Here is a 16,003-nt window from a genome sequence, read left to right as displayed (position 1 = left end):
TTGATTTTTCATCACACAACTTATAGACGAACATTCGCTTTCATTAACATTTGTGCTCTAAACTATTCAAGTTCTTTGATGCGACTGAAAGTGACTGGCCCCTACCCGTACTAAACAAGATTTATTACTCAATGGCCAATACTTTGTCCGTGTATTCTGAATTTATAGGATCTGACGGCTTCAATTGCAAATGGAATAATACCATGCCCAACGAGAACACCACAAAGTTTAAACGTATTTTATAATCTATTTTCCGATTTCAGTATCAAATTAAAGGCCTTGGTATTTTCAGTGTGTCGACACGGACAAGCCACGTCGGCCAATGGCACCATTCAACCCATGGCTGGCAATTCAACGCCGAGACAATGTTCCTTTTCCATCGTGGCAGCCCCAGGATATCAGATTGAATTTTATTGTTCGGCCATCAATCTCAAAAGCTATGACAGTATTTTTCAAGTGAGTCGATTATTTAAGTTAAGACCATAACCCAAATCCAAGTGATAACCTAACCTTACAATATTCGTTCCTATATTTTTTTCCAGGTTGCTGGAACCACTTCCATATTAAGTTCGGGTGATGTAGTCGAAGCAAACAAGCCTTATTTTTCTACTGCTGAAAATAAGGTGGTCATTGCGTCGAATCTCGGCAAAGGCGAATGGATTGATTGCAAGTGGACGACTTAACGCAGAGAGAATAAAACCAACTTCAAACGTAACCGTTAATAAAATTAAAGGAAAAAAACTTTAGTTTAGTCAAAACCAAATATGAAATGTTATGAATTACAGTAAGTTTCCCATTTTGTATCCCTATTAGTTTGTCGTGATGGAGAGGCCACATCAGCTATCGGGACCATTACGCTAACCTCTGACTTCAAAATCCATTCGGAAGGATGTATGTTCATAATCGAAGCTCCTGCTGATCAACGGATTGAGATTTTCGTGCACCGACGTTGACATCACTGAATATGAAAGTTATCTGGAAGTGAGTCTTTGATTGCCAATTATCTTTCATTGTATTGGCTATTGATCTGGTGTCGCACATAATTCATTATTCTGTTTGGGTTGTAATATATTAGTAGAATAACAGAGTATACCGTGCCCGAAACTATGCCGGTAATCAACGAGGTGTATCATTCAGATTCCAATAACAAAGTGGTCCTGGCCTGGCCTCCAAAGTGTCCCCCTCGAATTGGTTCAGCTGCAAGTGGGCGATCACGCTAAAGGAGAACGGCACCAATCTAGAATGTAATTTTTCATGGAGATAATTTGATTTTGACATTTAGCTAATATACACTTTCATTTCAGTTGGTCGCGACGACAGGGCGAACTCGGCCAAGTTCGGTTCCATTACGCCTTTCACATTATATTCGGATGGGAAAAAATTTTGTTCTTTCTCAATCGTGGCTCCTCTTGGAAAACAGATTCAAATATCTTGCTCTGCCATTGGCATCGACAGTCCCTTCTATGTGAGTCCGTTTTTTATTCATATTTCGGCTCATCTTTTATATTCCGATTGGTATAAAACCAGGTATTAAAAATACCCGACAATATAGAACTTCAGTGCCCGACAGTAGAACTCCACTACGCGACAATAGACTATTTTTTAATAATATTTAAAAAGGATTTCTTTGGTCTTTGGAGTTCTACGGTCGCCATACGGATCACACTATAGTGGCGGTGAAAACATTTTTGGTATGGTTCCCTGTGTATGTAATATTTTTAATTCAAAGCAGTAATGTTATTTAAGATCTACAATATCACTAGAATTCAAAAATTCAATGTTGTGTCTCAAAATAACTAAATTGCGTTTTTGGGACTTGAAGTGTCAGAGGTGTCCAATAGATGACGTCTGTGTTCTTGTTTATCATGTGAATGGTGGGTTGAGTAGTTGTCAAAAGTTTTCCTTAATTTTTCCATGAAAGTTACCGATGAATTCATCAGTAAATTCAAGTTTATTTCTGTGCAACTTGTTTGTAATGTGATTTTGGCCTATGTGTGTTGCATCCAGTTGGATCACCTTTCATAATTCTTATTATAACGTACGTGTAGGAAGGAACGCGAAAGGCAACAAGGAGCCTACTACCATCAATTGACAATGACAGACAAGTATTGTATTCCTTAAGAAATGTGTAACTTTTATTTCATATTATCTATTATTTGACATAATACAGTCCATGGGTAATCTTCAGGTTAATTGCAGCAACTTGGGAGAAGTCCTGTGAAAAGAAGCAGGGCACATGACCAGATTTGTAATTTTCTGAAGTTTCTACTCAAGTAGTAGGTAACACTAACTATACCTTATTGCATGAATGTTGAAAATTTATTGGCATATTTCCTTTAGATTCAACATGTTAGTTGGAAACTTGGAACCCTAACTCATACACAGATAACATATTGCTGCTGTGTGCTGCCTTACAGCTACAGGCAGGAAAATGATTCTTTTCTTCACAAAATTGCGCAAAATTGTAAGTTGTATTATTTGTCTTGACCCTCCATACTTGCTGTTAATAGTATAGATTGTTATGTTGAATTAGTTAGGAGAATGATCCAAAATAGCTAACTAAAGAATTTGTGTGTTTTGTCATAGGGAAAGCTGCTGGAGTAATCTAGTGTCCAACTGTCCATCCCCACTTGATTCATTTCGTGCCAGCTAGTGAAAGGCGTGACGAATTCAAATTTAGCTGCTGTGTGCTGTCTGCAAGCAAGCAATCCGATTGGCTGTCGCTAGGTGGCGCTAGTAGAAATTCGGCCATTTGATCCTTGACGCAGCAGAAGTGACGTGCCGGTCGTGACGTTTCCCAAAATGAAAAGGTATTTCTTGTTAATTTGAATAATTTCTTAGGGTTCTAAATACTAAATGTTAAATTTCGATGTGTAAATTTACAGGTGATTTCTGTACCAATTTGTCAAAATCATTAACTCGGACTTGACTTGAGTGCCTGTTCACTTTGCCGAAATGTCGTGCCTCGTGTGTCTTGCTGCCTGTACCCGTACGTCTCGTCCCATGCAAAAGCAAACGTAATTATTTTTATCCCATTTCCTACCAAAGTACTTTGTTAATATGACTAAAGATCAATTTGGAATTTGAATACTTTGCCAATTCTAACTTCCTTTGTAAAATTTGAGATATCGGAGAGATCTGTTGGACCGCGTAGTTTTGTCTTAATCCTTGTATTCTTTTGACATAATGAGTCTTGATTAATTGTGTACACACTGTGTTTCCCTGATGGTAATTTTTTTATTTTCTTAAACAGGTTTGCTGTTGGTTACCTTGTTGCAGCCTGATGGTGTAAGATGTGATGAAGACTATTTGAACTGTTGTATGCAGCGTGTGATTCCTGTGTTATCCAGAAGTAGCTGTGCTGGCAGTCTCCTGAAGCAGCCAAGTTCCCAGTTATATCCGGGTTGCTGACTTTAAATATTTTTATCCGTTTTTATTTGTGGTTTTGCTCTGCCAGTGATTTGCTGACTTGAATGAATTCGAGGGTACGACGAATCTTAACGACAGTCTGTGGTCCCTTAAAGATAAAAGCACGTCTGTATATCCAGTTGGATTCAGAATCCAGTTCGGCAGAACCTTCTTCGACAGGAATGATGGGATAATTCCGGTGTTGCATGCGTTCCGGCATATCAGTTATTATAATCTGTTAAATTAATGTTTACCATTAGAAACAAGATAAAAAAAAACTATCGCAGTAGTAACTAAGTTTCACCTTTGCATGGATTTCAGTATCATGAGCCTGTTCAAGTTCACTAGGTTCATATTCATCGTGGCTAGGTTTTTGTTCTGATTTCTTTCTCACATCAACCACCTTAGTCTTTTTGCGAGTTTTCCTTCCTTCCCCATCATACTCTTCTTCTCCATCTTCTTCACCATCTGAACCAAAAGTTGAAACATTAAATTATTTAAGCAGTAAAAATATACTGACGGAATTTCACCTTTGCATAAATCATATGCATTCTTTTCACAGCACTTTATATATAATGCACATAATGTTTTTAAGCTGATGTCCAATTTTGAGCACAAATTTTCTAGTAACCTTGATATCCAACCCCTTAATTTTCACTAAGTGATTTAGACTTTTCAGGTTCTCATTAGAAATTTCATGAAGAAGGGAAGTTACCCTGCTTCTTTTAGAATGCACTTCATCCCAAAAAGGCAAGGTTTCATGTTTCCTTTTCAAATTAGGAATGTGAATTTCGTGTGAATTTCACCTTTGCATGGAATTCAGTATCATGAGCCTGTTCAAGTTCACTAGGTTCATATTCATCGTGGCTAGTTTTTTGTTCTGATTTCTTTCTCACATCAACCACCTTAGTCTTTTTGCGAGTTTTCCTTCCTTCCTCATCATACTCTTCTTCTCCATCTTCTTCACCATCTGAACCAAAAGTTGAAACATTAAATTATTTTAGCAGTAAAAATATACTGACGGAATTTTCATGTATCCTTTTCAAATTAGGAATGTGATTCATACTTCACTGTGCTTTATTTTCTTGCGCACTAAACTGTTGCAAATGTAAATGTTATGCATACATTTAAAAAAAGCAAAAAAATCGGACTTGTTATCCAGTTCTTTGTTGAAATTAAGACTTAAGTGTTAATTTGATGTTAACATATTTTCTATTTATAAAATTTTATTTGTTCAATTATTTCTATATTGTGATGTTTACTGTGTGGAGGATATTAAAATAAATATTTACAGGTACAGTTTGCAGCCTTTATTTCCAAACGGTGTGATCATTCACTAAGAAGTTGATATCGATGCAATGAATTAAGAATTAATATTGAACTGCAAGAATCTTGAATCTGAACGAATCTTGCCTCCTAGCCCGACTTTTTTTTACCGTTACGGAGATGACGGCGAGCATTATTATATCTTCTCTTTCTTACTTGCCTCTCGACGAATTTCGATCGCTTGGCCCTGACTCTTGGCGTTATGTCAATGATAGCTACCAAAGCTTCCTTCCGCCCGTTCCATCCGGCTACCAGGATTGGGGGTTGCTAATGTAAGAATCTTACAGTAAGATTGTTATTAATATTATATAAATGAAAAAATGAATCTCTCCCTCTTTCTTGTCCTACATCTTTTTCATTGTCACTTAATCTGTCATCCGATTCATCGTCATCATCATCGTCATCAGCTCCTTAGAGGATAGGGCTTTGTCTTGAAACTTTTTCCATAATTCCATAAGTTTTGCATTAAAATGCGTAGAATCTGAATGGAAATCAAAAATATAATTAAGACTTTTTATTTTTATTAGTTTTAATTTAACTTTTGTAATCGATTGTAGTTGTTGCTCTTGCGACAATAATTTGGGCTATCTTCATTAACATTCTCTTCTTCCTCATCTTCTACACATTTGCTATGCTCTCCATCTGAACCAAAAGTCGAAACATTAAATTATTTAAGCAGTAAAAATATACTAACGGAATTTTACCTTTGCATAAATCATATGCATTGGAATCTCTCCCTCTTTCTTGTTCAAAACAAAAAAATCGCCGTTCGGATTTTTTTGTAGGATACTGTACCTTCTGCATTGTTTGTGCGACGATGTTCCATAAACATCGACCATGTTGTTGGTGGCCATAACGAATGTTTGAACCATTGCCGTTCTACGTAATTGCAAAAGGTTTTCAGTAGTGCGCCATCACGCATCTTACTTACTTCTTCTACAATGACAGAATTGTTTCGATATATTTTCCGCCAGCAATAGGTTTAGGCTCATCAGTTGTCTAAAGAATAAGTCATTAATTTTTATTGTCATTTTTTTTATTAATAATTATTATTTATTAACTAACCTGCATACAGTTCGCATCGCATTATCTTTGTTATAAATTAAAAAAAGCTCAAAATCATGAAAATTTTTGTAAACTTATTTGCAATACCTTCGCCATCATCATCACTGTCAAAAGCTGCAGCTTTCATCTTTTTCAGTTTTGATTTGTCTTTTCTATCAATTTGTTCGGCAGGGAAGTAGTGTCAAGTTTGCCTTACCGAATATTGGATGAAATGAATAAAGATGAGAACACTGATTTTAGATTGCTAACCTGACTTGTATTGAACTGACTTGTAGTATGGATAGATAGAGACAGAGAGGGCCCGACCCCCTCCAGAACATTACATTGACACCAGGGGGGAAAGGGCACAAAGAATCAGTACAGTTAGGCGGGTGACAAGGGACCACCTATCGGGGGCCCCGAAGATCGTACTCCCGTAAATGGGCCGGAATCCTGGTTGTCCGGCCGGATCTCGTCGTCGGCCGTTGGGGACGTCTTTCGTTTCCAACACAATTCCTCCTCCTCCTGACATTAAGACATATTACATTCAGAAATGTTAAGAAACCAAAAAACAAAGTTACCACTGTGAATTGTGGTGGACTTACTTGGGAAAAAATGTCGTAAGTTAGCACTTGTCACAGAAGCCGAACACAGGATACTTGCAGCAATGATAATAATGGCGGACAGCAAGAAACTGCTCGTTCATGTTAAAAACTATTCAAAATGGAAATCATTTTGTTTCCAACGTCTTTCGTTTCCAACACAATTCCTCCTCCTCCTGACATTAAGACATATTACATTCAGAAATGTTAAGAAACCAAAAAACAAAGTTACCACTGTGAATTGTGGTGGACTTACTTGGAAAAAAATGTCGTAAGTTAGCACTTGGCACAGAAGCCGAACACAGGATACTTGCAGCAATGGTAATAATGGCGGACAGCAAGAAACTGCTCGTTCATGTTAAAAACTATTCAAAATGGAAATCATTTTGTTTCAATTTAAAAATTCAATGTTACTGTCACATTTTTTTTTTAATTGTAACAGAATCATTGAATTCTATAATTTGAAACAAAAATTTTCCATTTTGAATAGTTTTTAAAATGAATGTGTAGTTTCTTTCGTCCTCTCGTCCGCCATTATTATTCCTTGCTGCCAGTAGTGTAGTACCCTCTGTTTTGTTTGTAACCTGAGTCCTGACCACAGCTTTATTAGTTAAAATTGTATTTTCTCAATATTCAAACACCAAGTCAACATGCTGACAAGGAATGCATTGAAACCGGGTAAAAATTTTCACCACTTAATATTGTTGGTCAAGGAATTCAATCTAGATGATAATTTTGTTACGATGTAAAAATTCAGTACCTAACTCATTTCTCTTCGAATGGGTTAGTTCGCTTGGCCATTCGCCTATTCGTATGACCCAGAACTCGGCCACCTCAAATGCGGCAGCTGCTGCTACAACAGAAAACCAAGAAAAGGATTTGGTCAACTTTCCAAGACCATGCCGTCAAGAGTATCCTGGCAAAGTTGCATGGGCTTCATACCCGATAAGTGGTTCCAGTTTTTCTATTCCAAGACTGGAGTTACTGGTAAATTTTAATTATTTTGTGTGAAACAGATGGAAACTACATTTTTATGTCTTTAAAATTAGGACTGTACAACTTTTGGATTGGGTTTGGCTACCTAGTTGTGCAAGCAAGGAAATCTACATCATGGAACGTGAATTTAACATGGTCTGTCCATTGCCATCATGATTGTCTACCCTGTGAAGAAACTTGTTCCTGCCACAGTCAAATTTCCTTGACGCTGAAGTTGCCGTAATTAAAATGAGTGATCCTTGTTTAGCCCCACACCTGATATTTCACACGTTCCCACTAGAAATCTGACGCTGATCAGCTGAGAGTCTTCTGAGGCAGCAACAGCAGCAGCCGGTCAAGATGGCGAAAGAGACCAACCTGTCCGGCAAGGTTAATTCCGGCTTAGCTGCGGCCGACGAGCAGTAGGACGAAGACAAGGCGCAAATCGTTTTCTTCCTCTCGGAGACTACGGTGGTGAGCGCCGGAAGCCACCGGCCGGATGCGCCCAACGAAGACTCACCTGCCCTGGAAGAACGTGAAACCTGGGCCAAGAAAGCCGAATTCCTTCTGGCCGTCATTGGCTTTGCGGTCGATCTTGATGGCAACGTCTGGCGATTCCCTTACATCTGTACGCATTATTAATATCCATTATCTCTTTTCAATCAAAATTAATCCTCGCCGTAATTAATTGACAGAATTGAACCTTCCTTTTCTTTCTGCACCACCCCACCCCCAGGCTACTAAAACGGAGGAGGTAAACTGGACCGCTGATTGATTAATGCCGTGAATGAAAAGTAAATCGATCCTTTGACGGGTGTTTTTTATGCAGGTGCGTTCCTCATTCCCTATGTCGTTGTGATGGTGCCTGCCGCTATTTTACATGGAGCTGGCCCTGGGACAGTTTCACCGCAGCGGCTGCCTAAATAACTCTCTGGCAGCGCATCTGCCCGGCCCTGAAAGGTACAAATCATTGCCGTTTTGTCTTATTTTGAAAGTTTGAATTAACAAAAAACACGCGTGACTTGACTTGTGTACACAACACGCAGGAGTGGGCTAATACGCCATTTGCATCATCGATTTCTACATGGGCATGTACTGTAATACCATCATCGGCTGGCCGTCTACTATTTCGTGGCTTCGTTCACGTCCGAGCTGCTGTGGACGTCGTGCGACCACCCGTGGAACACCAACAGTTGCGCATTTGTCGGACCCGTCGATAACGGCACGTTCGTCCAAAGTCCCGCTCAGGAATACTTTGAGTACGATTTATTCTCGCCCACTCATTTACCAATTTAAAAAGATATTATTTACCATTATTATTCTTTCAACTATTAGGCGGAACGTCTTGGAGAATTACCGGTCGGACGGGATGGACGATCTCGGAGCAATCCAATGGTCGCTGGCCCTGTACGTCTTCGCCGGCTTTTACCTCGTCTACTTCTCACTGTGGAAGGGAGTCCGATCGACTGGCAAAGTAATTACATTTTTTCTTACGTCTTCTCTCTCTCTCTCTCATTCGCCCCACCCCGGTTTGAAATGTTTCGATGGGTATAAGAGCAGCTGCATCATCGCAACATCACTTGGTGGGTCTATATGTATCTATGATACTCCATATCTCTCCATACGTGTATTTGATCTGATTGGGCTACTCTACAGCAACTCTTTTTCCGGATTCCTCTTCCGCTTGTTATTGCATCGATCCCTCCATCTTCAGCTCTCCCCACCCACCCTTTCTTGTCTTATCTGTCTGCCTCAAAGTAATATCTATAGATTCAATCTATCTGGTACTACTATATACTTATACTTCTTCTTCTTCGCCAACCCAAACTCATTTGCCAGAGTACCATACAGTCGAATCTATTTCTTTCCTTTCCGAATTGTTTTTTCTTCCTCCTCCGGCTTGACCGACTCGCCGCTTGTATTTATTTGGTTTCGAAAAACAAATGGAGCCGGAGTTAAAAAGGATCGCGCAGACTCGCTAATGAAATCGGCGGATGAAACGCGGCTGCATTGTGTATTGCCCCTTTGCCATGGCAGGCAGCAGCGGTGCTGGTGCTGGTCCGTTGTTGAGTCTCACAACAGTTGGGCCTCCGGTTCCTTGTGTATTCGATTATATATCGTCTTTAGAGTGTGTTTGTTAAGCCACTCGACACTCACAGACTATCACCCTCGAGTTGCTCTGCTTCTCGACATATTTTGAATAGGGTCTAGATTGAGCGACTTGATGACTGTTTGAGAGCCCCAGTCAGAGAAACGATGAGGACCCCCCCGTGATTTTTGCTCCTGGGAAGAAGAATTGGAATAGATCCACTCGAAAAATTGTTTCATCCTTGTATAACAACACACTCCCATCGCGCATGATTATGATATTCGTTTTCCGATATTCTAATAATAATAATAACTCTCTTGTCTTTTATGTGCGCTTGCCTCTTTTGCCTATATAGGCCGTTTGGATCACGGCCGTCGCTCCTTATATTGTCCTCATCATCCTCCTCTTCCGCGGCGCATCGCTGCCCGGCGCCGGTGATGGCATCCGCTACTTCCTCACGCCCCAGTGGGTGGAGTAAACTGGCTGAAACAAAGGTTCGCGGATGCCCCCATCTGATTTTCATTATTATGTTTTTGTTTTGTTTAAAATATTAATAATAATTTTGAATCTTGCGCGCAATGAAGTCAAATTCTCCGTTGAGGATCCTGAGAGTTTCTTGGGCCGCCTACAACAATTTTTTAATTTCAATTGAAGTGTATTTATTAGATTTTGTTTCCTCCGTTATATAGCCAAAAATAACGGAATGTAAAGCTTCATAGATAACAAATTGCTTTAGATTCTTCAACGCGCTCCGGCGTGATAAAAATCGATTGGGACAAAAATAAAATCTATCCACGATAGGCGCTGCTAAAACTTGTGGCCAAATTCAGTTACAGTTATAATTTAGTTTTCTCACACGTAATGGGTTTCCCCCGGGGTTTCGAAATAACGCTGGATTTCGCACATGTTTGAATTTGTCAAGTTTGACGGATTTTTTTATATTCCGGGCTCTTATTTTTTTTTTAGAATTGAATATTGATTTCTTTTCATATTTTTTTTTATCGATGCGGTGTGACAGGTTTGGACCGATGCGGCGTCACAAGTATTTTTCTCACTGGGACCTGGTTTCGGCACCCTATTGGCCCTCTCCAGTTACAACAAGTTGCACAACAATTGCTTCTAGTGAGTCACTCCCCTCTCTCTTCTCCTTCCTCATTCTACGGTCTAATCTCCTCCCTTATTGTCCGAATCGAGTCCTCGATCGATGACTAAACGACCACTTGAATGGGGAACCCCTTTTCATACGAGTTTTCTCTTCAACGTCGTATAGACTCTGCCAATCATCAGTCGAAAAAAGCCCTAATAATCCTCTCGACTAAACTTATTTTTTTCTTCTCTCTCTCTCTCTTGGCCCGTGTGTATACTCGCGTAGTGACGCCTTGTTGACGAGCTCCATCAACTTGGCCACCAGCTTGCTGGCCGGCTTTGTCATCTTCGCCGTACTCGGTTACATGGCCGAAATCAGAAACGTTTCGATCGATCAACTTGGACTAGAAGGTTTGGTTGATTTAATTTCTTTTTTTAATATGTTGGGATTTCTAAAATTTGGATATTTCGAAATTGTTGAATAGGTCCTCCGGAATTAGTTTTCGTCGTTTATCCGGAAGCAATAGCGACGATGGCCGGATTGACATTTTGGTCGATGATATTCTTTTTCCTATTGATTACGCTTGGTAAATAGATTCACGACTATTAAAAATAAGAAATCATTCTAATGTCTGTATTTTTAATTTTTCAAAAGGATTGGATAGCACTTTTGGTGGATTAGAGGCCATGATCACGGGACTGTGCGATGTCTTACTGGGCCGCCGGAGGGAACTATTTGTCGGGATATTACTCGTTTTCATCTACCTCTGTGAGTCTGTGCTCTCCCGACCACAACTTATGTAAAGACCAACTCAAATGTCATTTCATTTTAGAGTACAATCTCATTCTTTTCCCGTTGGCGCAGGGTGGAATGTATTTGGTCGATTTATTGAATGTCTACAGCCCTGGCATAGCCATCCTCTTCTTAGTGTTTGTGGAGGGCTGGAGGCCATGGGCGTGAGCTGGTGTTACGGTACCCAGAGGTTCTCCGACGACATCGAGTCTATGCTCGGCTTCCAACCGGGACCTTTTTGGAAAATCACTTGGGCTTACGTCATCTTTATTCTGGTAGACTATTACAAAATCCATTCAATGAAATAAATCAAAGCTAAATTATTTCTCATTGGTGTCTAGCTAATTTTCATCTGCACTTTGATCGATCCGGTCCCGCTGGACACACAAGATTACACGTACCCGACTTGGTCCATCAAATTCGGTTGGGTACTCACAGCCATCCCGCTGTCTCGATCGAATTCCACCCAGATGTTTTGGCGTAACAAGTATTTTGTACAGGTATGGTATTTTGTATATTTATTATTTTGTTTATTTTGTATTTTATTTTTCGCGATTTTACAATTTGTTTCCGTATTTTATTTGTAATTTTTAACAGGTATTTTGTACATATATTTTGGCGTAAACAATGGTTTGGATGCGTCCCTTCGATATAGGCAGCAAGTTGGCGGGATTATTAGTATAATTTTCGGGATATCAACTACCGGCCGACGACCTTGATATCGCTGAATGCTTTTGTAATCATGTCATTTCAAAATAATAAGCAAACCGCTATAAATAACACAATCACCAGCAGTAGAATTTTTGGATTTTGCTGAAACAGAAAAATTTGACTTTTCGTTTATGTCTACATAATTAATTTGAAGTGATTTGAAATTATTGTGGCCGTTTCGTCGATTTTTTGATAATTTCTATCGATATCTTAGCGAATTAGAATATTTTTGTCGTCTGCTTCTTCGTTCACCAGTACCAGTTCTGAAATAAAATGACAAAAGTGTGGGCGTCGTAATAACTTTTGACGCGAATCTAAATTAAATCGCTTGATGCACACTCCATGGTGTTTACTGTTTAGTAGGTAATTAAAACCAAGAATATGAATAGAAAGATAATAAGAGCTGGAATTGAAGAGAAATCTGTTCCCAAGTGTGTGGAATGTTATTCTGACTACATTTATCAAGTAAACTCCTTCTTAAGGCACGGCAGTTTGTTTGCACAATGTAACTTTTTTTCATTTTGATATAGATTTGAGGCCTGAACCAACCCCTAGGTATGCCAGTTTTGCTTTGGTTGGATCTGCACCAGCAACAATCTCAACATCATGGCTTGGGTAATGATTTAACTTACTTTTATTTCTCTGATCTGCTCAATTATTTTTCGTAACCCTTTTCTTATTTCCCATTTAGATTTACAGCACAAAGTTTGATTGCAGCATTTCCCTGTTCTTTCAATGTCCTCGTGTATGCCCATGTGAGTGTGGGTATATTCACGAGGACCTCCTTTTTCCTATCCCACCTGCTAGATGGAGGTGTTATCAACTCTTCAATGGATGAAGCACCTGTGGATGCCTGGCCGTATTTTCCAGGCCTAAAGGTAGAACACATTCATCTCTATTCTTCCTGTTTGACTGTTTGTTTGCTTTGATTCGTGGCATACGGAGTACGATTATTCCTGACAGTAAATCAGATGTTTTCCTTTAAGTTGATTTTTAAAAATGGTTTATATTGTTCATTTTTTTAAAGAAGAGGGGCCTGAATTAGCTCAGAGAGAATCACGCGGGAATTTGCTGTCGGATAAAGAGGAGGTTCCTTCAAGAGAGGCATGCAGCGCCACCACAGCTTCGAATCGCTCGTCTGCTTTGTTTTGAGTTTGTTTTGTTCATGGCTTTGTTTGGGTTTTACAACAACCAGCATTCCTTCTCGTCATGTCAATAAAGTTTGGTTGTTTCGTAATGGTGATCCTATTTATTTACTTTTTATTCGATTTTCTCTTACTTTTTGAAGCTTTACTTTCTTGGTGACAATCCTGCATGAAGCACTGGCATCATCTAGCGGTGGTTTCTAACAATTCATACGATTGTCCAGTTTGCCGCTAGAGGGTATTGTTTATAAAAATGGCGAAATGTGTGAAGAGTTTTGTCATCTTCTGTTTTCAAATTTTCATGTTTTACTGCCCAAAATCAACCAATTATTTACATGTAAGCTTATTGTGATTATTCTAACTACATAGTATCACTCACTGTGTACTTGACCAATTGACTCATTGTGTACTATACTTGGAATTCTAGAAAATGTACCTGCCGTCTAGTCAACAGATTAAATTTGGACCCCATTTTAAAAAAAAATTGCTCAACACCTCTGTAACTCACACCCTCAGCTTCATATGCATCATCCTCTCACATCTTAGTCAAAACTTCGAGCTGTTTTGCCCAATAGTTGTGGCATTGGATGTGTGGTTACAGGTAGGCATAACTTTCCGATTTTACTACCTCATCAATTCATCATCCATCAATGCACATGCAACAAAATAATCTTAAAATTCATGCCCATTTGTTTAAAAGGTTCATTCTTTCCTGAAAGATGCTTCACCTTTGAACACTTTTGGTGGAGTGTCATGAAATTGTATTGCTGCCATTCCCTGCAGCTCCCACTTCATAGCTACAAGAAATGACTAATAGGAAGCCTACAACAGATTGAGGTAAAGGTGTGCTACTTTTTAACTTTCTGTCGCCCCAACAAAATATCTATGTTCTCGCTTTATCATGTAATAAACTTTGCATTCCATCTTGCTCAGGGGTATTTATGATCCTCACTGGGTCACTGCAATGTTAAAACCTTTTTCTGTTCTTTGCTTTAGGAATTCATAGGTTGTGTGGTATGTCATTGGATCCATTGGATTTCGCGAGTCAACCACCGATTTCAATCTACAACGCAGTTTCTTTATTGGAATTGCGTGGCCCTGGCACAGAGATCCTTGATGCTGGCCTTTGTCCATTACAGAAGAGTGACTTCTACCAACTTTCTGCTCCATCCTTATCTTCGCTTCCCACACTCATCTAGCTTCTCTGCATATTATGCTGCTAACAATTTGTCGTACTTCACTGACGAGTTAGACCAGTCGCTTCCGTCCGCAGCGACACACCTACTGTCACTCACCACGAGATTATGCCCAGGTACCCGAAAATAGAGTTATTTTCTTAGATTATTTATTAGTAATCTACTTGCGTTGAACTCTGCGTCTGTTTGATAATTCTAAAATCAGGCCCTTCTTGCGCGCAAACGAAGTGTTACTTAGACGTTGTTTTTTTCTAACGCTAGATTTTCGATACTTTAGCTGTCAAAACAGTTACTTTCAGTTACTTTGCAAATCTTTTTAAACATCGGCAAGTGGAAATTTTTTAGTGAAAACTGACGATAATTATTCCACCAACAAAGCTCACTTGTTTAGATATTTAATCATGTGTTTTTTTTCTACTTCCGGTTTTGTCATTTCAGTCAGTAGTTCAGTAAATATTCATTCGACGCACAAAAGAATAACATATTCGTGATCTTTGTGAACATATTTTCCTGAACTATAGTTCAGGAAAATTCTCGATTTTGGCCAAATTTTGGATTTCGTTGAAAACCTATCAAATCGACCCCAAATTTCATGGGGATCACGAAAATCTTGTTCGATTTGAAGACAACCCAACAGTTGAGGAGCTATTGCTTACTTCCGGTATACTTCCGGAAAATTTGCATGAAACCAGCAAGTAAACATGTACAGTTCTGAGTATTGCTATTTAGGATTTAAGCAAATAAAAGTGCGCTGTTAGAGTTTTGAGCAAAAAAACCTGATAAGTGTTCCTATTGTGTAACTTTAATTGAAGTGTCACGTTAAGAAGAATTATTTTGTCTTTATTCAGGCAACGTCTCGTTGAGAAGATGGACACCAGAAGGTCGCCAGTATCTGGGAAAATCAGCGCGGATCATCAGCAGCTTTTTATTTTTCTTCATTATTCGTGGGCCACCAACTAACAACCTAAGGTGATATGACGATAGAATATTTTCGTTCATAGTAATCTTACTTCATTTATTATCTAATTTAGATGTCTCCTATCCTGCGACAAGAGACACGATCGCTGTGGGTCCCACTACAAGAACTGCATGGCAGATTACCGAGTCTTTCAACGCGGATCATCATTTATTGTTGGTATATATGTCTTTGCTAGTTAACCCGTTGGCTGCCACGCCTTTGTTCTCCCCTAGCTCCTTAGCACGGGCCGCGCTGTTCGTTCTCGTGGTTTTCATGCCGCGGGGTCGGACAGTCGCACCAGCCCTAGATTCGCCGAAAGGCCCTGTTAGGCAATGCACCATAGGGACTTCCCCCTTGTCGATACGGTGATGGATTCTAGAGGTTGTGCATTCCATCTTCTCCTGTCACCGTGTCAGCCCGGACTTGTCAGCAATGGCAAGTCCCACCGTGGCCATGGATCCTTCAGACGTGGCGCGTAGATAGTAGAAAACAACCTACGGGTTGTATGGCGTGGCAGCCAACAGGTTAACTTGTGTATGTGTGTGTATATGTGTACGTATTTATGTCATGTTATGTTTGTAAAAAGTGGAGGAATTGTGGGTGGAGGTGGGACAATATAAGCAATTTCTTACAAAATTAATATTCATGTTATTTATTTTTCGTTATTTCA

At 39.5% G+C, this 16,003-nt stretch overlaps 1 protein-coding gene, 1 long non-coding RNA gene and 1 pseudogene across 2 annotated transcripts in view; 2 read left to right on the top strand and 1 right to left on the bottom strand.

Moving 5' to 3' along the window:
• LOC124312826 (exportin-1-like) overlaps positions 1 to 16,003 on the top strand; it is a 639,300-nt gene that overhangs the window by 64,601 nt on the left and 558,696 nt on the right. The window lies entirely within an intron of this gene.
• LOC124313641 lies at positions 6,034 to 6,747 on the bottom strand. Its single transcript, XR_006910940.1, has 3 exons — positions 6,637 to 6,747; positions 6,384 to 6,556; positions 6,034 to 6,303 (listed from the first exon to the last, which is right to left on the bottom strand). It is a non-coding gene; the product is annotated as an uncharacterized LOC124313641 (long non-coding RNA).
• LOC124313737 lies at positions 7,031 to 15,564 on the top strand (annotated as a pseudogene).

This window comes from Daphnia pulicaria, chromosome 9 (genome assembly GCF_021234035.1).
Source record: "Daphnia pulicaria isolate SC F1-1A chromosome 9, SC_F0-13Bv2, whole genome shotgun sequence".
Lineage (NCBI taxonomy): Eukaryota > Metazoa > Arthropoda > Branchiopoda > Diplostraca > Daphniidae > Daphnia > Daphnia pulicaria.
Note: the sequence above shows the minus strand (reverse complement) of the source record. Positions and strands in the feature narration are given on the sequence as shown.